Source organism: Silene latifolia, chromosome 4, assembly GCF_048544455.1.
Source record: "Silene latifolia isolate original U9 population chromosome 4, ASM4854445v1, whole genome shotgun sequence".
Lineage (NCBI taxonomy): Eukaryota > Viridiplantae > Streptophyta > Magnoliopsida > Caryophyllales > Caryophyllaceae > Silene > Silene latifolia.
Genome location: NC_133529.1, coordinates 25,637,145 through 25,664,341, shown reverse-complemented (window position 1 = coordinate 25,664,341; position 27,197 = coordinate 25,637,145). Strand labels below are relative to the sequence as shown.

Below are 27,197 nucleotides of genomic sequence, written 5' to 3'. Positions count from 1 at the left end.
ACAACGACGAATCTATAAACCTAATTAGCAATTAACATCTATTCATTAACTTCCCTAATCCTAGCAGAGAGAATTAGCTAGACATAAATAAAAGAGCAAGAACAAGGGAAGGGGGAATAATAAACATTAACTAAATTAAAGAGACGAGGGAGAGAAAGAATTACAGTAATAAATCCGGAATTAATAGATGAACGAAGTAACAGGAGAAGTAACGTCTGATTTCTGTCAAGAAGTAAAAAGGAGAGAGCTACAAATGACGTCCTAACTTCCTATTTATAAGAAAATAGGATTTATTTGACCTAATGACGGAATAAAACTAAAAAGACCAAGCCCATAAGAGAATCCACTCGATCGAGTGATTTAAAACCACTCGATCGAGTAAACTAAAGCTTAAACCACTCGATCGAGTAAATCCTAAAATGCAACTACTCGATCGAGTAGAAAAAGGACTCGATCGAACATAATTGTACTCGATCGAGTACTTTCCAGCAACAATTTTCTGCTTTGCGCACTGAACTTCAAACGACTGCCATTTCTTCGTTACTTGGGCAAACAGAGCGATTCCAGTGGCGTTGGAAAGCTAAGAGGACAAGCTTTCATCTAGAATTAGAATCAGCTGAATATCAGTTGTAGAACTTGAGATATGGCTTTCCATTGTAGGCACTAGCAATTTGAAGTTCTTCCTTTGCTCGCCTAGCTATCTTACTTCTTTGCGCATCTCAAAATAGCTACATTCCCGCTCCAAATTCACTCTTCCTCCAAATGCATGATAAACGGACGGTAAAAGGCTTGATTTCACTACTTTCTGGTCCATTCCTGCAAATAAGACAAAACAAACCAAAGTAGCATATTCGGGGCATTTCGTAGCATAAACTACGATAAAAGCATGGAAATACGTGCATGAAAAGGCCTAAATAGACTATATAAAATGCACGTATCAAATCTCCCCAAACCAAACCTTTACTCGTCCTCGAGTAAACTAAATGCAAACTAATGGAACGGAAAAGACAACTCAGAGCTAGCTACAAATGCCCACTTAAACCAATTTAATGCAAGCAACTAACACTTATAGCAAATAGTCAAATGAAAATGAGTTGTAAGATGTTTGTAATAAAGCTGAATCATCGACGTTGCAAGACCTTTAATAATGGACTCTCACGGGTCACTCTTCTCTCGTGAAGCATAGGGTGAACATATACATGTAAGAGAGAAAGAAAGATAGTCGCTCACCTAGACTACGACCCACATAAACATGCATGCAACTAATATGATAGACAATTCTAGTTACCGTACACACATTCCAACCAAACAAGGTCCCATCACGTAGGGCTTACAAAAATATGGTAAAGTGAGGAAATGGTTAAGAAAAGGCAAAAAATTTATGGGAATGTGGAGGTATAGGTGATCAAGCTAGTACCTAAACAAAACCATGTGACAACATCCATTTCCAACTCAATTATGAAATTAAGCACATGTGCCCTTCATTTGGCACAAAACTCACCAAACCGAACTGAAGATACTCCTCAAAAGATACAGATAAAGCATAGGAGCGAAACCGTCCCATCAAACAACATCTCTTTTTTTTCTTTTTCTATTTCTAAATCACGGTTTTTTTTTTCTTTCTTTTTTTTTTCTTTTTTTTTCGTTTTTCATCTCTTTTTTTTTTTTCTCTTTTTCACGTCTTTTTTTTTCATCCTCCCTTTTCTTCATAGATTACCAACTCCGAATCAATATAAAACAAGCCAAACTTGGCACGATGAAATATGTACCGCAGAAACATACACTAAACTAGCTTGACAAGGCAGGCTAAATTTGGAATGTAGCTAAAGGTCAACAGGCAAATTTGGCTAATGTGGAGTTTATGGGTAAAAATGAAAGAAAGGGAAATTGTAAGCACCTCCCTGCATATGACACCAACCACTAACCCGAATGTATGACGGCAAAAAGCAATTGAATTTCATATACGTGCAAATTAATGAACATGTTATGCAAGGAGTATACTACTCACAATCCTACATGAAACCGATCACAAATGACACCAGTTTATAAGGCTCTAATTCCCTAGAATTTGTAAGTAGGTTGCCAAAATTTCAGGTCAAGTCTATTCGTTCAGCTAAATTTTAAACATTAATTCGTAGACATGCAAAAGACAAAGCTAGAAAGATATTAATTAATGCAAGGCTTAAGCAAAAAGACAAATTACAGTGCAATTTCATCATTGAAATCTACCGTTCCGACTCAACCTATATGCAAAAATAAACGTGAATTTTTTTGAATTTTTAACAATTCTTCAATTTTTATGAGATTTTAAATTTTATATGAAAAATAAACAACAATGCATACTGAAATAAAACGTGATAACAGAAATGCAAATAAAAACAAGATGCAGACACAGATATGGATGCATAACCTCCCCAAACCAAACCGTACAATGCCCCCATTGTACCAAAACATGGAAAGGAAATGCAAACTAAGAGAGAAAGAGAGTAAATGCGGAAAACTTACAAGATTGCACGAATAAGGGACCTCCCTAAACTAGCCAGCAACGTGGGAGGTCACTAATAGCTCTGAAACATCGTCACAAGAAGCTAATCCATGCCAAAGGGCATCCAAAAGCACTCGATCGAAGAAGAATAGAAGTCGATCGAAGACTTTTCTCTTTGGCAGGTGCTCGATCGAGTAAAATAATCACTCGATCGAGTGTTTTCAGCAGCAAAAGCTCTCGATCGAGTACAAAAAGTACTCGATCGAGTGATCCTTAATATGTTCCTGCAAAGATGCAATGAAAACAGCCCGCAAACTAACAAAAACAAGCATAACTGAATAGTTTATGGTACGAAGACCATTTATTACACACAAAAACTGGAATAAAATGCAAAACAATTAAAAATAAATCTCCGGGTTGCCTCCCGGGTAGCGCTAGCTTCAGACAGTCCCGCTAGACCTTCTTTTCTTCGAGGCTCTCTAATTAGTCATAATAAAAACAGCTCAAACCGTGCAAAGCATGAGATCGTACATTCATGCATGTGCTACACAAAAATGTAAGTAGCACCATAGTGGAATAAAGAAATAGGAAATAAAAGTATATAAACATTTAAGTCTAACAAACTTCCTATGAGAGCTCCTAAATTTGTCCACAAAATAGAGGAGCTCGGGAGCAATTGACAATAAAGTGGGGTCCCGTTTCAGATTAACGAAATTGAAATGATAAGGATGGTGAAATATCGTTAAATTAATTGACCAACTGGGAGAGGGTATATTATTGAAATACGAAGCATGAGTAATATTAGGCATTGTACTGTTCAAACAAACAATAATAGAATTATCGTTTACTACCTCGGGTTGGTCGCTCTCAACGATGGAATCATAGATAAATACTTGCCTCCCCGGCAACGGCGCCAAAATTTGATACGGTCGTTTATGTACCAAAAATAAATACCTAAATATAACTAACAGAAGCTAGCGATAAGTAGGATCGATCTCCACAGGGAGGCGGTCACTATTCACTTGTCTACTCGGTCTGTCTATGTCACAGTCTGGGGGTTTGAAATGTTTTAACTAAACTAAAGAAACTAAAGCAAGAGTGATAAAGGTAAGAGAAATTAACAGTAAGAGAAGAGAACTAGGATTTCGGGTCATCAATGAACGTCAGTCAAATGCAGTCAAGGTTACAGATCAGTCGATGTGTCGGTCTAAGGGGCAATGAATATCTCCTTTCGGTCTCAATTCGCCCTAAAATGCTATTAGCTTAACTTTCGCCCTCACTAAAGCATCCTATTGTTCACTGCAGGTCTCACCCCTTCCAACCTTTCGGTCTAGGTCAAGGCTTACTAAGGTTAAAAGACTAATTGCTTCGAACCAACTAGCAGGATACAGTTATAACAGCGATTAACAACAAAGACTAAAACAACAACGACGAATCTATAAACCTAATTAGCAATTAACATCTATTCATTAACTTCCCTAATCCTACCAGAGAGAATTAGCTAGACATAAATAAAAGAGCAAGAACAAGGGAAGGGGGAATAATAAACATTAACTAAATTAAAGAGAAGAGGGAGAGAAAGAATTACAGTAATAAATCCGGAATTAATAGATGAACGAAGTAACAGGAGAAGTAACGTCTGATTTCTGTCAAGAAGTAAAAAGGAGAGAGCTACAAATGACGTCCTAACTTCCTATTTATAAGAAAATAGGATTTATTTGACCTAATGACGGAATAAAACTAAAAAGACCAAGCCCATAAGAGAATCCACTCGATCGAGTGATTTAAAACCACTCGATCGAGTAAACTAAAGCTTAAACCACTCGATCGAGTAGAAAATCTACTCGATCGAGTAAATCCTAAAATGCAACTACTCGATCGAGTAGAAAAAGGACTCGATCGAACATAATTGTACTCGATCGAGTACTTTCCAGCAACAATTTCCTGCTTTGCGCACTGAATTTCAAACGGCTGCCATTTCTTCGTTACTTGGGAAAACAGGGTGATTCCAGTGGCGTTGGAAAGATAAGAGGACAAGCTTTCATCTCCAATTGGAATCAGCTGAATATCAGTTGTAGAACTCGAGATATGTCTTTCCAAAGTAGGCACTAGCAATTTGAAGTTCTTCCTTTGCTCGCCTAGCTATCTTACTTCTTTGCGCATCTCAAAATAGCTACATTCCCGCTCCAAATTCACTCTTCCTCCAAATGCATGCTAAACGGATGGTAAAAGGCTTGATTTCACTATTTTTTGGTCCATTCCTGTAAATAAGACAAAACAAACCAAAGTAGCATATTCGGGGCATTTCGTAGCATAAACTACGATAAAAGCATGGAAATACGTGCATGAAAAGGCCTAAAAAGACTATATAAAATGCACGTATCAGTCGTCGTTACATGATAGCTCTAACATTTGAGTCAACCTCATGGTCGTCATCTATGCACCGATACGTTCGTTTTGACAGTAATTAGAGTTCATTTGGAGTCTGGGTAAAAAATCGCTTCAATTTTCAAAACCTTCTTAAACCCGAGTCGAAATATTCTGGAATTTTCAGGAATAATATTCCTAAATTTTATCTATTACCACAAAAACATCTACCTTGCGGAATAAGGAAGCCTACATATTCCCTAATTCCTAAACCAACCGCGGAAATCTTTCTTGCTGAGGAGGAAACTGCCCAAGAGAAAACGCAGCAGGTACTGCGCCTCTTGGAAAGGTCGCAGTTCCTGCTGCGCCTCTTCCTGAAGGTCTTTTCTCCAGTTTCCATATTTCCTCCGGATTTCTTTTCTATTCCTACTTTTACCATAATTCCTCTGTGTGATCAGTATAAATAGAAGTCTCAGCCTCACATATTTCTCACGCGAGTGTCCACCCTCCTCTTCTCCCTTTGCTTTCTAAGACCGCGCTCTTGATTTTCGACGCCTACGTGCTTGATCTACTCAACCACGTAAGCTCATATCATTCTGAGTACCAGTCACGCTTGCATGACCGACCAATTTGACCACTACACTTTAATCAACTGAATCAATTTGTTCTAAATCCTCTTTAGAAGGCACTTTCATATTACATCGAGTCGAGCAATCACTAATACGACAACTTAATTAATCTCGCTTCGTCAAACATGTAAGTCTGAGGGTGTAAATCCCAATTTATTTATTGTATTTTATTTTATATCAATTAATGTACGAGTTTATATCACAAGTACGCTCAAAACCGTTTTCAAAACCCTTCTTTCAAATTTATTTTTCAAAACAACAGTGAAAGACGTCCTAGAAGAAACGCATCAGCAAATGCGCCTTTTGGAAGGATCATAGCATCTGACGCGTCTCTTCCAGGGGTTACTTTTCTGCTGCTGCCTTTCTTCTTCTTCCTCGAGTATCCATTCATTTCTTTGTCTTTCATTTTCTTTTCTTCTTTCTTTCAAAATTCTTATATTTTCCGTTTATAATTTGTTTTCATTAATAACTTTCAACTATTTCCGACCTAAATCCTTTATAACTTATATTTGCGGGTTTTCGTCATTAAAATCGAACACGGATTTAGGAGGCTCTATTTGTTCATATCAAGTCCCTTGAATTCGTCTTTGATACATAATTTTGATTCTGTTTCTTCATTAATTTTTACCTTCCAATTTCCGTCTCTAGTCCAAGTTTTGTATGTAAATCCGTTTCCGACATCGTAAATAATAACTAATTTGTAATCCTTCGTTTCAATTTGTTTTTATCTCTTTATGACGGTTCTTAATGCATATAATCTGATTAAATCACCTTCACTCGAGTTGTATGTCAATAATCAATACTAATCAATCAACGAACGATAAAAATTAACGAGTCTGACTTTCACAGTCATAACCCAACTCAAGAACAGACGCACGATCTGATGCGCCTCTTCTAAGGGACGCAACAGATGCTGCGCCTGTTCTGAGATGGCTTCTGCCTCTGAACTCATCTCGTTCAGACGTAGGCATTCTAATTAGGTTTTAATCGGCTATTATTTGTATTATCGCCAATAATTCGACATATTTTCATATTTTCTTTAATTATTTCATTTTCTTTCACATTTTTTATTTCTTTTATTATTCAAAATCCTTCTTTTTCAAGCGTACTTGTGACGTAACTTCAAGTTATCCATTGTAAGTCAATTGTAATTTTATTTCTTTTTGTATTCTTTTATATTTCGTATTATGTATGATTTGTTTACTTGGCACTCACATGTAATTAATCTAACTTCTAACTTTGACCCAATTGAGTGCTAAATTGCTTGTACACCGACATAGTTTAATCTCACATGCTAGGATTAATCTATGGATGTTGCATTGCATGCATAAAAATGACGACATATCGAGTATAAACAACTTACTTGATCATTAGTAGAAGCCGCTAACGAGGCGGGCAGGATTAGGTGTTCAAGAAAACGAGCTTCCTAATACGTACCCTCACCCCTTACTCAAGATCTCTGTGAACATTCGTGTTCATTGGCATCACGAGAGTCATTCTAGACATAAAATGCTAACGGTAACAAATTTCTTAATGTTCATGTCACTACTTTGTGTCTTGACATGACGCGAAGTATTCGAACGATTCCAATTTTCCATAAACATTGCTGGCGACTCCACAAATGCTTGTCAAACCTGTCACTGGTTTCAATGCCTTTCAAATCGGTAACGGCCCATGACGTGTTTTGGCCCTCCTGTTGGAGTTCCGTGAAAGAAGTGCCGCCGCCTCGAAACCAACACGCGGGTGGTTGTGTCCACAGTTTAACGACTCCACTGGGGATGATACACTTGGACTAAGTGATGTGACCATAATTAGAGCATATTTAGTCCCCGAATTAGCCTTATTCCCATGCTTTTTAGTGCATATTTGGGTCATTTATTGTCTTTAGTCCTTTGTTTTGCATATTCTTTGAGGTTTTGTCTCCTTGGTAGGAAAGGAGTGTAAACCTTGCATTTTCATGGCAAAATGAAGCTAAATTGATTGAATTCATTGACCAAGCATCAAAGAGGAGACAAGATTAGAAGGCCTTTGTACATATACTATAGTAGATGGGCAATGATGAGAAGAGATCCTTGCATCCCCGAGGAAATCCTCAAGGATTTTATGAAGAAAAAGGAAGAAAAGAAGAAAGAAAGAAGCTGTAAGACAATCCGAGCGGATTGTCCACAAGACGCCCGTCCAAGAGGGGCAATCCGAGCGTCTTCCCCCTGTGGACGCCCGTCCAAAACACGCCCAATCCGCCCGTCCAGAATCACCAGAATCCGCCCGTCCCGTGCCCTGGACGCCCGGATTCTCTAACCGCCATTTCGTCTTCTACAAGCTTCAAGGAAGGATGCGCATATTTTTCTAAGACCGGCAAAAAGGAGACCAGAGTATCCCTAGAGACCGGCGATTCCTCAAGGACTTATGTAACACCCGCGAATTTCCCATTTTGACATTTAAAATTTATTAAGCCATTTGAATTACTTTATTAAATATTTTTGAATTGTTCAATTTAATTAATTTTATGTCAAACAAGATTTTTATAAACGTATTATATAAAAGCTCATTTTTATAAAAATACGTACGATTAAATTATATTTTTAAGGCACAATTTATATAATAATATATGTATACGTATTTTTGGTCGGATAATAATAATGACTGTAATAATCTTAATCTCCGTCTTAATTTCCGTCTAAACTTTAGACCGTCACATTTCATGTTATACCTACTTTAATCTGGACCAATTAAAAACCAACAACACATTCAAAATATCTACTATTATTATTATTATATGTATTATTATATATTATTATTATTACTAATATTATTATTGTTGTTTGTGTAAGAACCGTGACCCACCTCCCTCTACTTCTTCATTCGTCCTCTTCCTCTTTCACGCAGCAACAAACAGCAACAACAACTCCATACACAACTACCCATTTCCGTCATCCTCAACCATAGATCCCTTCTCCATTTCTCAACCAAACTTCACCATTTTTATACCTTTGGCTTCCTCTCTTCTTCCTCCTCATTTCTAGGTAAGAAAGTCTTAATTTTGTCAATCTTTCGAAGTGGGCATCTTTTATAAACTCGGTTTTGTGACCCTTTCTACTCGTTTTTCTTCCCTTTTAGTTGAAGACTGAGGTTAGGCTCGTGTTTTGGACGTTCTTACTCTGGAATTCGCGAGGATAAGGTAACGGTGATAGGTTACTCGACAATGAGTCGATATTCCTCCCTTTCAACTCGGTTTTTACACTCCTTTTTCGTAAAGTTTTATTCTTTAATTGTTGTTAATGTGTAGTTGTGGTTATTTATGAATTAGTTGTGCTTAATTTCCATCTTAACCTCGCCTGAAAAGTCGTCTCAAAGTGAGTTGATATAGTCTGTTTTGAGTTGCGTTTTTGGAGCCGTGCAAGACGGTTTTCGAGTGGGAATTGGACTGTTTTTATACTCGGTGTTGGGATGGTCTATGGTGGTTGTGGGCAGCCTTGAGTCGGGTCGGGCACGGACTTCTAGGACCGGACTTTGAGCTGTGTAAATTGGCATGTCTCCCCTGTTTTGGGACGGGTGTGAAGGGCGGTCATGTTAGACATGATGCGACCTGTTTGGGCTCTGTTTTGAAGCCGTGTTACAGGCTGTTCATGGGGGTGCGGGTTTTGATTTGGTCGGGTGTTGGGTAACCTGGTTTGTGGGTTGCTTTAGGGTCGGCTTCGGTGGTGTGTTTGGTGGATGTTGGGATTGTACAGGCGGGTGTAGCTGCTGGTTTTGGGTGATTTGTTGGGTGGTTGTTTGGGTTGCTTTAAGGGCGAGTATGTGGACTGTTTCATAGGCTGGGTGTTAGCCGTGGGGGAGTAATTGTGAGGGCGGTAGTTGGTGGTCTGAGTGGTGGCCGCTTTGGGTAATAACCGGGTTTGTATGGGGTCGGAATCTTGGTTGCTCAAATGACGTCTTTAGGTTGTATTTCGAGTTGTTTTGGGCGCAATTTGGTAGGTTTGAATTAATTAAATTTCCGTCTTGTGTTTTATAAAATGCAACCCGTTAAAGCATTGTTCATTTATATATCCCCATTTCATGTTTTATAATTCTAGAACCCCATTATTTAATTATCTAAATTACCGTCTCAAATGTGCTCATGTACTCGTCTCATTACTTAGTAATGTGTCAAATCGGGCTTGTTCTATATTATACGTTTTTGGGCCATATAGGTGTAGTGTGGCATTCTAATAGGGCTTGTCATGATTTTATAATTGGGCTTGTCATGTTTGTTTATTTGGGCCTTATATGATTAGTTTGCTAGATCTCACATGTTTCCATTGTTGGGCTTGACATGCTTTATGTGTCGGGCCAACCTCATAGTTGTTTAGTGGGCTCATGAATGAGTCACATACGCCGGTTCACATTTTATTCCGTAATTTCACATAACGTAACTTATTCATTGTCACTCATTATGTTTTATTTAACCGGCATGATAAATTATAAAATGAAATATTTATTTGCATAAGACCAAGATGAGACATTTATTGTTAATGGGTTATTTGTGACTCAAGTGTGACATTTTACATTGTGTGACTACTTGACATTCCTCATTTATTTGCCCTCGGACATTGGGTCACGGTTAGGTGCCATTGTTTCCGAGTTGGGCTATTTTTCCTTCCGCCTCTTCGGACCGGGGGTCACGGTTAGGTGACAAGGTTCCGCTTGAGGTTACTCGACTATCGGGCACGGTTAGGTGTACCACATTTCGAGTCTTGGATACGATTTGGTATCGTTTGTCGAATCGGGTGTCGTCCATCCCGAGAGTCTGGCCAGGTTTAGACTAGGACCGTATTATGATCGTCGTCCTACCAAGAGGTTGGAGTCTAGGGGGGTGTCTTGTTTGAGTTCATACTAAGTATATGTCTTACACTTGTTGAGTCGTGTCCACATGAGTGGGTTGTCTTGGTGATTCTATTCCTTGATTGTACATTCATCCTCATATATCATGCCTATCTATTAAGAAAGTATTATACCTGTTTCACCATGATTGTTCATCATATCTCCTTATTCTTTATTGGTCGTATATGTTGCATGATTAACATGTTTGATTAAATGTTGTTTGTTACCCGCATTTCGACATATTGTGGCTGGGAGAACCTTGAGTTACTCCCCACTGACTGTGGCGTTCATGTTTACATGAATGACAGGTTTGAAGATGCTTACGTGGGGAAGACGTGTGGGCTAGCGAGAACTAAACCCTTGGACCTTAGTTTCTAATTTAGAAACCTTTTATTTGTTTATTCGTGGGATATCTTTTCCCCGCTTTCTAGACTTGGGTTGTAATAACCTATATTTGTCTATTTTAGTATTTGTTTCATTTAGTTTTCGGCACCCGCGTTTTAATCTTTAACTAGTAACTTAAAAGTTTTTAAAATCTCACAAAATTCCGCTTTAATTTATTAGTTATATTTCCGCGTTATCGCGGGTGTCACAGATTGGTATCGAGCATATGTTGCTCCCGACGCACACACGTGTACCCCAAATTTAAATCGAACTTGACCTTGAATAATGAATGAGAGATGGGTAGACTTAAGGACCTAAGGTGGTAGTCTGTAGTGTGTTTGCTCTTTGTTAGGTTCTAACATGTTTGTTGATTGTCTTTTGATAATTGTTGTGCCTTTGGATCAATTACCGTGAGCTTACCTACATGAAGATCAAGATTTAGTGCCTATTGCCTTTAAATTGAAGGTTTGTTCAACTTTGAAGAATGCTTCTACTTCCTCGAAGATGTTTCTCATTCCTTGTGTACCTTGCCTTATTCTTTATCTCTTGGTGCTTATCCTTCTTCTAAACTCTCTCTTCTTATTCCTTGGGAAACTACTCTTGTACCCTCCTAACTTGTGCTTTGTCCCTTGCTTATCCTCCCTTAACACCTTTTGATAGTTCTCTTTCTTTTGTGGGATATTAGCCTTGGTTGAATAATTTGGCTTTTGTGGAGTTTGTTTGTGTTTGACCCTTAACCTTGGTTTTGAGAGGTCGCGATGTTAGAAAGACTTAGGTAGTATGATGAGGCATACTTGGTGATTCCTATACCTAGTTCCTTGATAAAGTAAGTAGAATTGATTGGTGGACTCCTTGTGTTAGGAATGAGTTGCCTATGTGATTAAAGTTATAGGACTTGGCTTTGTTGTTTATGTATGGGATTTGAAAGCTTAGTAGGTTGAGTGTCGTCACCTTAGGAGTAAACACGAGATAAATTTAGAATGTGAATTTGGAAGAAAACCCATTTTTAGATGTTAATGGTCCCGTATAGATTGGTGATGTGATTTGATGTTGGTTGCTCCTTAAGAATTTCGTTGAGAAGTATTCGTTAATTCATTCTTTGGTTTTTAAAACATTGAGGTTGTGTCGAGTGCTTGAGATAAAGAGATGCTTTTATACTTGAGTGGTAGATTTGCTTTAGGGAAATCCTAATATGTGATGAGATAGGTGGAAGAGGTATCTAACCAATTTATCAACCCTTAAGCGAGCGTTTATTTTACCTTGACCCTTGTTTTGGGATTTGGTCGTTTTGTCATGATGGTACAATATCCTAATAGGCGTGACCTCGTTAGAGAGAACCTTAAGTCTTAGAAAGCATTTGGTTTAAGCCTTAAAATCCTCTTTCGTGCCATTAATCGTTTTCCTCCCTTTCGTTCATACCTTGGTTGGATTTAATTCTTAAGTATAAAAGTTTACTCGTCTCTTTCTTGCCTTGAATACCTCCCTGATTCTAATATCTCTTACTCGTTGTTAACTAGTTATCTTTATGATTCGACTCTTTTAGTCTCACATCTTGACATGTTCATATATCCCTTTTGAAATTTCCTATCATTTCCGAACCTGGTTGTTACTCTTTGTTTCCCTAGTGTAGTGATGGCATTGTTGGCTACGTTGTAGAGTGAGTGAGATGCTCTTTGAGGATTCCCCGGTAGCCTTGATTTCGTCAAAGTTGGATTAGTGGAACTTGAGTTAAGTTGATTAGGGAAAGTTGCGTGACAAACCTTTTTACCTTTTGGTTGGTGGTCTTTATAATTTGGGGAATGCGATCAGTGTGATTGTATATTCGGGTGTGGATAAGATTTTGTTTGGAGTGTTAGAAAGGTATAAAGAACTTGGGATTATGATCTTTGATTAAGGATTTTACCATAGTGAGAACTCCTAGTGGTCGATAGTTGGTTATGAGTGTAACTCTTTTAGTAGTTTTGATCCTGATCCTATGGAAGTCGTTTGTAGGTGTTTGAGGGTTTGGAGTGATGAGATTACACTTATAGTAGAGTACTTGGTCTCCAGGAATAGCTTAAGATGAAGTAACATGAGTGATTTGAGGAAATTCTTGGGAGTGTTGTGATTATAAGTTTTAATACTAGGAAGTTTTCGGGACCGTGTAGGATGATGTTGTTATTTGAGGTTTGAGTACCTAGCGTTTCCTTGTTGTCTAAATTCCCTTTCTTCTTTGACATAAGCGTTACCTTTCATACCTCCTCTCCTCGCTTCATCATGCTCCTCCTGTAAATTTGATGCTATGACCTATAAAAACTCTATCTTTAGCAACCTTGTAAAGTTTGACTTCAATTCTTACCCCTATGAAATTCATCATAGCTCATTTGTTAGTTAAATTTGAACCCTCTTAGCGTACCTTGTATCTATGATATCTAAGTTACTTTTCTTTTGTCCAATTTCTAAACATTTCAAGCTACCAGTTTTGATCCTTTGTTAAAAGTTTATGTTACTTTTACAAAACCTTACCCATTTTAAAAGGATTGAAAATGAAAATTTGGTTTAGTTTCCTATTTGTTCTTGGAATATAGACTTCTTTAACATGATTTTAATTGTCAACCCGAGATTTCTTTAAATTTTATCCAATTTCTGTTAACTTTGACCTATTTATGATTTCTTTGTCAAAGTGTAATGTTATGTTTCAGGAACTTGATTCCTTTTTGAGTTTATAAGTGAAATCTTCATTTCTATTTGGACTTTTGCAAAGGAAAATTTGAGTGGATTGCCATTCTCTTTTGATTTTAACGTTGATCGGATGTTAGAACTCGTTATTGGAGACGTTTGATAACTTGTTCTACGCTTGTCGGCGAATGATTTTTGTTTTAAATTTGTCTTTGACTTGGAAAGTTGGCGTTCTTGTGTGCACGACAAGAACAATTTCGTTCTATGAATGAGACTTATACTTTTGAAAACTCTTCATTAATGTTTTTGAAAGAGTTTTGAGATTTTGATTTATACAAATGATTTGCCTTTTTACCTTATCTTTGATTTGGAATGTGAGGTTCTTGAATACGTAACGAGAACATTTTCGTTCCTTTGATGAGGATATGGTTCTGTCGAAAATTTTATTTGAAACTTTTGAAAGAACTTTTAATTCTTACGATAAGTAACCTTTTAAATGTTTTGGTTACCAATTCCAAAGTTCCAGTTTTGTTTTATATAACCTTTCATTTCTACTTTCAAGTTTCGAGGACGAAACTTTTAAAAAGGTGGGGTGATTGTAACACCCGCGAATTTCCCATTTTGACATTTAAAATTTATTAAGCCATTTGAATTACTTTATTAAATATTTTTGAATTGTTCAATTTAATTAATTTTATGTCAAACAAGATTTTTATAAACGTATTATATAAAAGCTCATTTTTATAAAAATACGTACGATTAAATTATATTTTTAAGGCACAATTTATATAATAATATATGTATACGTATTTTTGGTCGGATAATAATAATGACTGTAATAATCTTAATCTCCGTCTTAATTTCCGTCTAAACTTTAGACCGTCACATTTCATGTTATACCTACTTTAATCTGGACCAATTAAAAACCAACAACACATTCAAAATATCTACTATTATTATTATTATTATATGTATTATTATATATTATTATTATTACTAATATTATTATTGTTGTTTGTGTAAGAACCGTGACCCACCTCCCTCTACTTCTTCATTCGTCCTCTTCCTCTTTCACGCAAAGAACAAACAAAGAACAACAACTCCATACACAACTACCCATTTCCGTCATCCTCAACCATAGATCCCTTCTCCATTTCTCAACCAAACTTCACCATTTTTATACCTTTGGCTTCCTCTCTTCTTCCTCCTCATTTCTAGGTAAGAAAGTCTTAATTTTGTCAATCTTTCGAAGTGGGCATCTTTTATAAACTCGGTTTTGTGACCCTTTCTACTCGTTTTTCTTCCCTTTTAGTTGAAGACTGAGGTTAGGCTCGTGTTTTGGACGTTCTTACTCTGGAATTCGCGAGGATAAGGTAACGGTGATAGGTTACTCGACAATGAGTCGATATTCCTCCCTTTCAACTCGGTTTTTACACTCCTTTTTCGTAAAGTTTTATTCTTTAATTGTTGTTAATGTGTAGTTGTGGTTATTTATGAATTAGTTGTGCTTAATTTCCATCTTAACCTCGCCTGTGAAAAGTCGTCTCAAAGTGAGTTGATATAGTCTGTTTTGAGTTGCGTTTTTGGAGCCGTGCAAGACGGTTTTCGAGTGGGAATTGGACTGTTTTTATACTCGGTGTTGGGATGGTCTATGGTGGTTGTGGGCAGTCTTGAGTCGGGTCGGGCACGGACTTCTAGGACCGGACTTTGAGCTGTGTAAATTGGCATGTCTCCCCTGTTTTGGGACGGGTGTGAAGGGCGGTCATGTTAGACATGATGCGACCTGTTTGGGCTCTGTTTTGAAGCCGTGTTACAGGCTGTTCATGGGGGTGCGGGTTTTGATTTGGTCGGGTGTTGGGTAACCTGGTTTGTGGGTTGCTTTAGGGTCGGCTTCGGTGGTGTGTTTGGTGGATGTTGGGATTGTACAGGCGGGTGTAGCTGCTGGTTTTGGGTGATTTGTTGGGTGGTTGTTTGGGTTGCTTTAAGGGCGAGTATGTGGACTGTTTCATAGGCTGGGTGTTAGCCGTGGGGGAGTAATTGTGAGGGCGGTAGTTGGTGGTCTGAGTGGTGGCCGCTTTGGGTAATAACCGGGTTTGTATGGGGTCGGAATCTTGGTTGCTCAAATGACGTCTTTAGGTTGTATTTCGAGTTGTTTTGGGCGCAATTTGGTAGGTTTGAATTAATTAAATTTCCGTCTTGTGTTTTATAAAATGCAACCCGTTAAAGCATTGTTCATTTATATATCCCCATTTCATGTTTTATAATTCTAGAACCCCATTATTTAATTATCTAAATTACCGTCTCAAATGTGCTCATGTACTCGTCTCATTACTTAGTAATGTGTCAAATCGGGCTTGTTCTATATTATACGTTTTTGGGCCATATAGGTGTAGTGTGGCATTCTAATAGGGCTTGTCATGATTTTATAATTGGGCTTGTCATGTTTGTTTATTTGGGCCTTATATGATTAGTTTGCTAGATCTCACATGTTTCCATTGTTGGGCTTGACATGCTTTATGTGTCGGGCCAACCTCATAGTTGTTTAGTGGGCTCATGAATGAGTCACATACGCCGGTTCACATTTTATTCCGTAATTTCACATAACGTAACTTATTCATTGTCACTCATTATGTTTTATTTAACCGGCATGATAAATTATAAAATGAAATATTTATTTGCATAAGACCAAAGATGAGACATTTATTGTTAATGGGTTATTTGTGACTCAAGTGTGACATTTTACATTGTGTGACTACTTGACATTCCTCATTTATTTGCCCTCGGACATTGGGTCACGGTTAGGTGCCATTGTTTCCGAGTTGGGCTATTTTTCCTTCCGCCTCTTCGGACCGGGGGTCACGGTTAGGTGACAAGGTTCCGCTTGAGGTTACTCGACTATCGGGCACGGTTAGGTGTACCACATTTCGAGTCTTGGATACGATTTGGTATCGTTTGTCGAATCGGGTGTCGTCCATCCCGAGAGTCTGGCCAGGTTTAGACTAGGACCGTATTATGATCGTCGTCCTACCAAGAGGTTGGAGTCTAGGGGGGTGTCTTGTTTGAGTTCATACTAAGTATATGTCTTACACTTGTTGAGTCGTGTCCACATGAGTGGGTTGTCTTGGTGATTCTATTCCTTGATTGTACATTCATCCTCATATATCATGCCTATCTATTAAGAAAGTATTATACCTGTTTCACCATGATTGTTCATCATATCTCCTTATTCTTTATTGGTCGTATATGTTGCATGATTAACATGTTTGATTAAATGTTGTTTGTTACCTGCATTTCGACATATTGTGGCTGGGAGAACCTTGAGTTACTCCCCACCGATGTGCGTTCATGTTTACATGAATGACAGGTTTGAAGATGCTTACGTGGGGAAGACGTGTGGGCTAGCGAGAACTAAACCCTTGGACCTTAGTTTCTAATTTAGAAACCTTTTATTTGTTTATTCGTGGGATATCTTTTCCCCGCTTTCTAGACTTGGGTTGTAATAACCTATATTTGTCTATTTTAGTATTTGTTTCATTTAGTTTTCGGCACCCGCGTTTTAATCTTTAACTAGTAACTTAAAAGTTTTTAAAATCTCACAAAATTCCGCTTTAATTTATTAGTTATATTTCCGCGTTATCGCGGGGTGTCACAACTTAATCGTCATTTAAGCCCTTAGTAAACCCTAATTTATGTAACTAATCCCCACTATAAATACCCCATTAGTCTAATTAAATTAGCATGTTCTTCTTAGCAATCTCTAGTGTAGTTAATATCAATCAAATCTCTCTTTAATCTTGTAATCAACATTTAATCAAGTTTTAATACAAGTTTCATTTCCTTAATCTCTCTCTTGTTCATCCTTTGTTTTGGGTAATTGAAGATTATTTGGGTTATTATTAGGAGATTGACAACCTTCCAATCTATCATCAAGTACTTCTATTATTATTTGCTTTATTATTGGAATCATTAGTAGGTATAATTCTCTTAATCCCTTTTTAATTATTGTTAATCACTTTCTTTTATTCATCATGTTTTACTTTGTTGGTATGATTGACAACCTTGCTAGCATGTTCAACATGATAATGAGTGAGTAGTTTCCTTAGCTAGGGTTAATGGGTAATTAGGGGAAACCAACATGGGGGATGATTCATGCTTAATTTAATATGTTTTCATAGTTTATTTGCTTGCTTGTTGTGATCTCAACTTATGCACATGTTATGTTTGATGAAATGCGAGACTATGAATCCTTGCATTTTTTTACCCATCACCTATCTTTTCAATGAGACTTGTTAGACATAAACCAACTCGAGTCTCATTAGACCATGCATATAGTTGAGTAGGGAAGATTAAGTCGACTTGTAGGTGTTGTACAATCTAATCGATTCGGCTCCGGGACCCAAACTTTCCTAGGATTGTAAGATATAAACCAACTCGATCCATCACAACAATAATTGCTTGCTTATAATTTGAGAATATGTTTGTATGATCAATTCCCATGAATCCCCTATGACCCCATGACACCCTAGTGCCTTTTATCAATTGTTTACATCCCTTTTTAATCATCTTGCTACTTTACTTTCGTTGCTATTTAGTTTAGTGATCTTCTACTTCAAACCCCAAATTGTGACACCCTTAGACACCACTAGTTGCAATAGAAAATTTCATCTCAATTCCTGTCCCTTGGGATCCGACCTTTACTTGCCTCTTTACTAATTGTAGAGTTGTTTGTGAAGTTATAAATTGTGTTTTGGTCTAGGTGCTCCTAACGACAAGTACCGAAAACTAAACCTCCTCGAGAGTCCGACCAAAAAATGGCGCCGTTGCCGGGGACGGTGTTAACTTGATTTAGATTTTCTTACATTGTTACTAGTTGTGTCTTTCTTTGCCTTGAGGAAGTAAAACTCCTCAAGGTTTGTTCTAACTATTTTCAAGTTGTTCGATATTTTGCAAGATGGACCTTATAGATTGTTTTGTAGAGGACCACTTAAGTATACCTTTCTTCAAAGATCCCATGCAAGCATTGGAAGCCTTGGAAGCAAGTGAGGCTAAAAATATGTATTGGGAATTGGAGGTAGATCTTTTTGAAGCCGCTCTAGCTAACAAAGAACTTACTCATGCACAATCCGAATTAGTACATAAAATCCTTGTGGAAGCATGTCAACCTATAGAAGATGAGAAATCCATCCTAGAAAACATCCTACAAGCTCAAGAGCAAGAGGAATTCGTCATGGAATTCGAATGTGATGAGGTTGATGAAGAACAAGTTGAATATGCAATGAGAATGGAATGTCTAATGGAGATGGAGCAAATTCTCAATGAACCTTCAAAGGAGGAAAGTGAGGTACAAGCCCCTACTCTAAAACCCCTTCCCCCAAATTTGAAATATGCTTACCTTGATGAATCAAAGACCAAACCCGTGATTGTTAATGATAGACTTGATGAAAACCAATTAGAAAAATTGCTTGATGTGTTGAAACAACATGAGAAGGCTATAGGTTATAGTCTAGATGACCTTAAGGGGATAAGTCCCAACTTTTGCATGCATAGAATTCATCTAGAGGAGGACCATAGACCTACCATTCAACCTCAAAGAAGATTAAACCCCCACATCCAAGAAGTTATCAAAGGAGAGGTTATTAAATTACTTGATGCGGGAATCATATATCCCATATCGGACTCTTTGTGGGTTAGCCCCATTCAAGTGGTACCTAAGAAAGGAGGTACCACGGTGGTGACAAACGAAAAGAATGAGTTACTACCCACAAGGAAGATCACCGGTTGGCGTATGTGTATTGACTATCGAAAATTGAATTCCGCAACAAGAAAGGATCATTTCCCCCTACCATTCATTGACCAAATGCTTGAGAGGTTAGCCTCCAACAAATTCTTTTGTTAACTTGACGGGTATTCGGGATTCTTTCAAATCCCTATACACCCGGATGACCAACATAAGACCACCTTCACATGTCCTTATGGTACTTTTGCATATAGGAGGATACCTTTTGGCTTATGTAATGCCCCCGCCACTTTCCAAAGATGCATGATGAGTGTCTTCTCCGACTACCTAGAGACCATAATGGAAGTTTTTATGGATGATTTTAGCGTTTATGGAAAGGACTTTGACTCATGTTTGCATAATCTTTCTCTTGTATTGCAAAAATGTGAAGATGTTAGTCTTGTTTTATATTGGGAAAAGTGTCACTTCATGGTCAATGAAGGAATTATTTTGGGTCATTTAATTTCGGAAAAGGGCATCGAGGTCGATAAAGCTAAGGTTGAGGTGATAGAGAAACTCCCACCTCCCGTGAATGTTAGAGGGGTGAGAAGTTTTCTCGGTCACGCGGGTTTCTATCGCCGTTTCATAAAAGATTTTTCAAAAATAGCGAAACCCCTCACTCAACTCTTACTTAAAGATGCCCAATTCCATTTCACTGATGAGTGTGTTGAAGCCTTTAATAGAATCAAGGAAGCACTAATCTCGGCACCGATCATTCAACCTCCAAATTGGGAACTACCGTTCGAGATTATGTGTGATGCTAGTAACTACGCCGTTGGAGCGGTTCTTGGCCAACGGGTAGGAAGAGCTCTTCATTCCATCTATTATATAAGCAAGACTCTTGATCCCTCCCAAGTGAACTATGATACCACCGAGAAAGAGCTTCTTGGCATTGTCTATGCTTTGGACAAATTCCGTTCCTACTTACTTGGATCCAAGGTGATTGTCTTTTCGGATCACCGTGCTGTCCGACATCTCTTGATAAAGAAGGAGGCAAAACCAAGGTTGTTGAGATGGATTTTTCTTCTTCAAGAATTCGACTTGGAGATAAGAGACAAGAAAGGAGCCGAAAATGTAGTGGCGGATCACTTGTCAAGGATCCGGTTTCATGATGAATAAGGAGAAACGCCGATCAATGACTCATTTCCCGACGATATCTTGATGGCCATTCAAACACAACTTGAAAGGCACATCACCCCATGGTTTGCCGATTATGCCAACTATATCGTTGGAAGAGTACTCCCTCCAAATTTGAACTACAACCAAAGGAAGAGGTTCTTATTCGAAGTAAAGAGGTACTTTTGGGATGACCCAAACCTCTACAAAGAGTGTAGTGATGGGCTCTACCGGAGATGCATCCCTCAATGGTAAGTCCAAGGAATCTTGGAAGGATGTCACTCATCACCCTATGGTGGGCACCATGGAGCAAGGATAACCATTGCAAAAATTCTTCAATCGGGCTTCTATTGGCCTACAATGTTCCAAGACATGAGGGAATTCATCATTCATTGTGATGCTTGTCAAAGAACGGGGAATATCTCTTGGAGGAATGAAATGCCACAAAGGGGCATACTAGAGGTGGAGATCTTCGATGTTTGGGGGATCGACTACCAAGGTCCGTTTGTGACATCCAATGGGAATAAGTATATCCTTGTGGCCGTAGATTACGTCTTAAAGTGGGTGGAGGCAATTGCCACTCCAAACTATGATGCAAAAACGGTCACCAAGCTCTTCAAGAAAATAATCTTCCCAAGATTTGGAGTTTCTAGAGCAATCATAAGTGATGGAGGAACACATTTTCATGAAAAGAAGCTCGCATCTCTTTTGACCAAGTATGGTGTTCAACATAGAACCGGCTTGGGATACCACCCTCAAACAAGCGGTCAAGTTGAAGTTTCGAATAGAGAGATCAAGCAAATTCTTGAGAAAGTGGTGAACAAGACCCGAAAGGATTGGAGCACAAAACTTGATGACGCTCTTTAGGCTTATAGGACGGCCTATAAGACTCCCATATGAGTCTCCCCTTACAAGCTTGTCTATGGAAAAGCATGCCACTTGCCAATCGAATTGGAGTACAAAGCTTTTTGGGCAATCCGAGCACTTAACCTTGATCTCAAATTAAGTGGTCAAAAGAGGATGATTCAAATTCAAGAGTTGGAGGAATTCCGACTACAATCTTATGAGAATGCCAAGATCTACAAGGAAAGGACAAGATTGCTCCATGACAAGAGGATTAAGCAAAAAGCCTTGCACAAAGGGGATAAAGTCCTTCTATTCAATTCCCGCTATCGACTCTTTCCGGGAAAGTTGAACTCTAGATGGATGGGTCCATATGTGATCACCGAAATTGGAAAATATGGGGATTTTGAAATCAAGGCGGAAGATGGAAGCAAATTCAAGGTCAATGGTCAAAGATTGAAGCCATACTATGAGGGAGCGTTTATTGGAGAGGTCGAGGTCACCTACCTCGGGCCTCCTCATCCTTGAAAGAATCATCAAAGGGAGAGTTTGGTGGAGTCCTCCCTAAACCACCACTTGTAAATATACTAACCCTCCTTGTATTTATAATTTTGTTGCATTTCCTTTTATCATAAACATAAATTCTTTCCATGAGAGTAAGTGAGGGAGGGTCACTAATGAATTTTGAATGAAGGAAGGAACCAATTTTCAAGTGTGGGGAAGCTTTTATCGGAATCAAGGAAATCAAAAGAAATCCGCAGCAAGGAACCCGAGCGTCCAAAGAGAGAATCCACTCAGATTGAACAAAGACGTCCACATTTCTGAGAATCCGCTCGTCCTGCTACAATCCGAGCGTCTGAAGACGAATCCGCTCGTCTTTTTGCCAGTGCATTTTAAGAAAAGTTCCTGTCACAGAATCCGCCCGTCTTTGAGAAAATACGCTCGTCTCGCTCCGGAAAAGACGCTCGTCTTATGCTCGATCCGCTCGTCTTATCTTTGCGTCAAATTTTTGCAAAAATTAGTCAGAAGAGAATCCGAGCGTCTTCCCTAGAATCCGCTCGTCCCAAAATGACAGAATCCGAGCGTCTTGTGCCCGAGTCCACTCGTCTTTCTGCGTTATTCAATCCCGATTTTTCCTTATTTTAATTCACCCCACCACACAATTTGTGACACATCACCCTTCCTTCCACTTGTATTATAAAAACCCACCTCATTGTGACTCCAAAGCATATCCCAAACACTCTTTCATTCCACAAAATCAAAAAGCCCCAAATTTCTAGGGTTTCAAAAGCAACATTCAATCCACAAAGAGCATCTTTATACTTTAACAAATCAAAAATTCCAGCTCAACAATCAAAGAATGGCACCAAAGGGATCTTCCTTTAGGGATAGAAGAAGACCAAGGGTAAGAGGAAGCTCTTCTACCTCCCACATCAACACCTTAAGAAGGGAGCATGAAGAAATTGTGGATCTTACAAGGCTTGATGACTTCTCAAATGTTGAATTCGTCAATGATGTGCAAAGGCTCGTTTTTCACCAGCTTCTTCGTAAGAACATTCTCCCTACTAAGTTTTTATGTCATAGAACTTTAAGGAAACTTGGGATTTATCACCAAATGGAAGCTCTTTTTGAATTGTTTGGTCTCTCTACCTTTTTCCACATGCACGAGCAAACTTACCGATCCCTTGTGCTTGAATTTTTAAGCTTCTTGAAAATCAAAACCTTGAATAGAACGATATGCATATAATTTAGGTTGGAGAGTGTTTCAAGAATGATGACTTTAGTGAAATTTGCTAATGTGCTTGGTCTCGATGTCTCGCCTACCCGGACATCAAAACCGAAGAGATATAGTGTTGCACCCCTATGGCGGGCCATGACCGGCCGAGATTTAATGTACATCAAGGAGTGTCTAGCTTTCCACATTCAAAATTCTATTTTGAGACTTACTTACCGGTTCCTTTCCCTAAGACTCTACTTGCTCGCCGAGACCCGGCAATAGTGAACGAACTTGACCTTGTGTTCATAGAGTCTTATCTCAATATCCAAGGAAGGGGTGGGTACCACTTTAATGCGCCTCTTGTGCTACTCGAAAAATGGGCAAAGTTTAGGAACCGTGATGATGATGGGATGAAACACATTGTTAATGGAGGGCTCATTACAAAGATTGCAAAGCATTTCAATCCGAAATTCAATGAGAATAATGAGTATGCTCCTCTTTCCAGAAATACAAGGATAAATGAAGACCTTATTCTTGTTCATCATCATTGGATAACCCTTGAGAGGGTTGATAAAAGGGTCAAGTGGATAACAAAAGGAAGTGATCCAATCTACCTACCAATGACCGGACTACCAAGAATCTCACCAAGAAGGGGACCTTTATCACCAATCCCATCCTACCTCATCCCTCCAAACCCAACCCAAGCAAGGCAAGCACCACCACCTCCAAATCCCCAACAACAACAACAAGAGCAACAACCACAAGATGAGAAAATCAAAGTACCTCCCTACCCTTTCCCATATCAACCGTACAACCAACCCAACCCCTTTACCCTTCCCCGTGATGACTTTGTAACGGGAATTCTACAAGATTTGCACTTCCGACAATATGAAGCTACCATGGACAATTATTATGCACTATACCCTCAATACCACGATATGATTCAATGGGGGAAGATTAGTGAGGAGGGAGAATTTCCCTCTTGGGCACAATTGGATATACTCTTCCCCAATTCGGAGAAGGCAAATGAAGGGGCAAACGGGCGACAAGAGGAAGGGAGCGACAAATCTTGCGGTGGGGACACGATGGAGCTTGGTAGCGAAGAGGATGAGTTCATGGACCCGAATAGAAGTGATGCATCCAAGGAAATATGGGATAGTGATCTAGAGGGAGATGACGGCGATCTCTAGAGGATCTCTTCATAGCTAGATGGAGCGGGCGTGAGGCACCCATCTCAAGCTTAAGTGAAGTTTCCTTATCTCTTCTCTTTATTTTCAATTTTCATGAAAGAAGTTTATGTTTTGTTAACTTGTACAATATTTGAATTTGTCTTTAGTTGGAGAGTCCTAGCAACTTAGAGGACTAACACCTCGGTCCCATTGAGGTGTCCTTATTTCATTGTTCCCGCTTTTGAAAATCCAAAATGACAATTTAGTTTCATGCATTGCATCTTGTGTGCATGAACTACCCCCAACTTTAGAACATTAGAAGTAATGTCTATCTCGGTTTGGAGAAGTACATGCATACGCAACAGGAGGTAATCTAAATTACGCTCTCCGTCATAAACAAAAAAACCATGCATCATGTAGTGTAGATTAGTATAGCTTGCATTTAGTGTAGAATTCATGCATCATACTTGCATAATTTCCCATCATTTTGGCCATTGAGGACAATGCCCATATTAGTGTGGGGATGGGGAATTCTAACTTAACTTTTATTCAAAAACCCAAAAAAATCAAAAAGTTTCGAAAAAATCAAAAAAAAAAAAAATTGAAAAAATTGAAAATCCAAAAACAAGTTCATTTCCTTTGTAGTGTAGACTTTTATATATTGTATTTGTTCTATCCTTGTTCACATTGAATGACTACGCCACATCCGAGACATGAGGATATTGAAGACCGCATGGTATGATCTTTCCAATCTCCTTTTTTCTCCTTATGTTAATGACTATGTGGCTTTATTTTGATTGATGCGGTTTAACAATGTGAACTTAGGACTTGCATTTAGTTTATATGGCATATTAGTTGGTAGAATCATTTGCATTAGGATGTTTATATGCTAGTTGCATCATGGCATGTAGTTGCCTGTTAGAAATTTTTTTGAAACCGTCTACTTGGGAAGCTTGACAAGTGTATATAGGCCCTAGTAGATGCTTTTTCTTCTTAAGACTTTGCTTGTTAGAATACTTGTAAAACACCCTAGGATGTGTCATGCTAGTATCCTTTGACCCATGGATTAAGGCCTAGTCAAGAGTACCTTGTGGTGTGATAACTCCTTGGCTACCGTTTATTCCAAGGTGACCCTTGAAACCATGCATCCATCATCCATGTTCTACCACATTTTTGTCATCAAAGGGAATGGGCACAAAAAGAAATTGATTTGAGTTCAAAGAAATGAAAAGAAAGTGAAAAAGTTTGCAATTGCATCAAATGAAAAGAGGAGCAAAAATAGACTCCTAAAGCTTCAAATATAAGGCACCCTCACTACATATGGGGTGACTTTGAAAATGTTCAAAAGAAATGCAAAGAAAAGTTGAAAAGTTGTCAAGTATTGAAATGCCAAACATCAAAGAAATGGCAAAAGAAAGTGTTCTCAAATGTTATATGCCATAAGAAATTGGGGGGAAAAACAACAACAAAGCAAACTCCCAAAATGAAACTCAAATACTATTGATACCTTTATCCATCGTATCCATTTTTGTGCATGGTAGAGAGGGGACGACCTTTCTTCTTGTCTAGGCAAGAGGGGGAATTCCGCGATCCTCCAATGTTTCTAACACCATAGGGAGTCTACTCTTGACAAAAGCATTTAACGATTGAGGACAAATGTACCCTAGCTTGACACAATTTGGAGGTGATTTATTGGTATCCTTCTAGGCTTAGTAGTTTGAATAAATTGCATCTATGAAGGAGTGTGCACCCTTGAATTGCTTCCCTTGTAGATAATTTCCGCTACTTAGATGAGGAAAGTGGCTATTCTTTTGTAGATGCATCCATTACTTGTTTTTGCGTGCTTTAATGTTTGGATGCGTCGCCATTTTGGCAAGACCCACCTTGCCTTGCAAGAAGGCATCCTACCTCATGGTTGTCTTGTTGTGAGTTGAAGGGGCGGAGTGAGACCCGCTAATTGTCTCATATCGGCTATGCTATTAAGTTAGTTTAAATAATGGTCCTAGTCTTTGTCACCTCTTTACTCGGGACGAGCAAAGGTTCGGTTTGGGGATATTTGATGTGACCATAACTAGAGCATATTTAGTCCTCGAATTAGCCTTATTCCCATGCTTTTTAGTGCATATTTGGGTCATTTATTATCTTTAGTCCTTTGTTTTGCATATTCTTTGAGGTTTTGTCTCCTTGGTAGGAAAGGAGTGCAAACCTTGCATTTTCATGGCAACATGAAGCTAAATTGATTGAATTCAATGACCAAGCATCAAAGAGGAGACAAGATTAGAAGGCTTTTGTACATACTATAGTAGATGGGCAATGATGAGAAAAGATCCTTGCATCCCGGGGAAATCCTCAAGGATTTTATGAAGAAAAAGGAAGAAAAGAAGAAAGAAAGAAGCTGTAAGACAATCCGAGCGGATTGTCCACAAGACGCCCGTCCAAGAGGCGCAATCCGAGCGTCTTCCCCCCTGTGGACGACCGTCCAAAACATGCCCAATCCGCCCGTATTCCCCATCTGGACGCCCGTCCAGAATTACCAGAATCCGCCCGTCCCGTGCCCTGGACGCCCGGATTCTCTAACAGCCATTTCGTCTTCTACAAGCTTCAAGGAAGGATGCGCATATTTTTCTAAGACCGGCAAAAAGGAGACCAGAGTCTCCCTAGAGACCGGCGACTCCTCAAGGACTTAATCGTCATTTAAGCCCTTAGTAAACCCTAATTTATGTAACTAATCCCCACTATAAATACCCCATTAGTCTAATTAAATTAGCATGTTCTTCTTTGCAATCTCTAGTGTAGTTAATATCAATCAAATCTCTCTTTAATCTTGTAATCAACATTTAATCAAGTTTTAATACAAGTTTAATTTCCTTAATCTCTCTCTTGTTCATCCTTTTTTTTTGGTAATTGAAGATTATTTGAGTTATTATTGGGAGATTGACAACCTTCCAATCTATCATCAAGTACTTCTATTATTCTTTGCTTTATTATTGGAATTATTAGTAAGTATAATTCTCTTAATCCCTTTTTAATTATTGTTAATCACTTTCATTTATTCATCATGTTTTACTTTGTTGGTATGATTGACAACCTTGCTAGCATGTTTAACATGATAATGAGTGAGTAGTTTCCTTAGGTAGGGTTAATGGGTAATTAGGGGAAACCAACATGGGTGACGATTCATGCTTAATTTAAT

The 27,197-nt window shown here is 38.5% G+C and overlaps 1 protein-coding gene and 2 long non-coding RNA genes across 3 annotated transcripts in view; 2 read left to right on the top strand and 1 right to left on the bottom strand.

The window, feature by feature from the left end:
- The window catches only part of LOC141653303 (squamosa promoter-binding-like protein 6), a 167,232-nt gene that overhangs the window by 39,087 nt on the left and 100,948 nt on the right, over positions 1-27,197 (bottom strand). The window lies entirely within an intron of this gene.
- On the top strand, positions 8,321-10,886 carry LOC141652163 (uncharacterized). Its single transcript, XR_012547000.1, has 3 exons — positions 8,321-8,504; positions 8,599-8,659; positions 10,650-10,886. It is a non-coding gene; the product is annotated as an uncharacterized LOC141652163 (long non-coding RNA).
- On the top strand, positions 14,484-17,006 carry LOC141652162 (uncharacterized). The gene is made up of 3 exons (XR_012546999.1): positions 14,484-14,601; positions 14,696-14,756; positions 16,748-17,006. It is a non-coding gene; the product is annotated as an uncharacterized LOC141652162 (long non-coding RNA).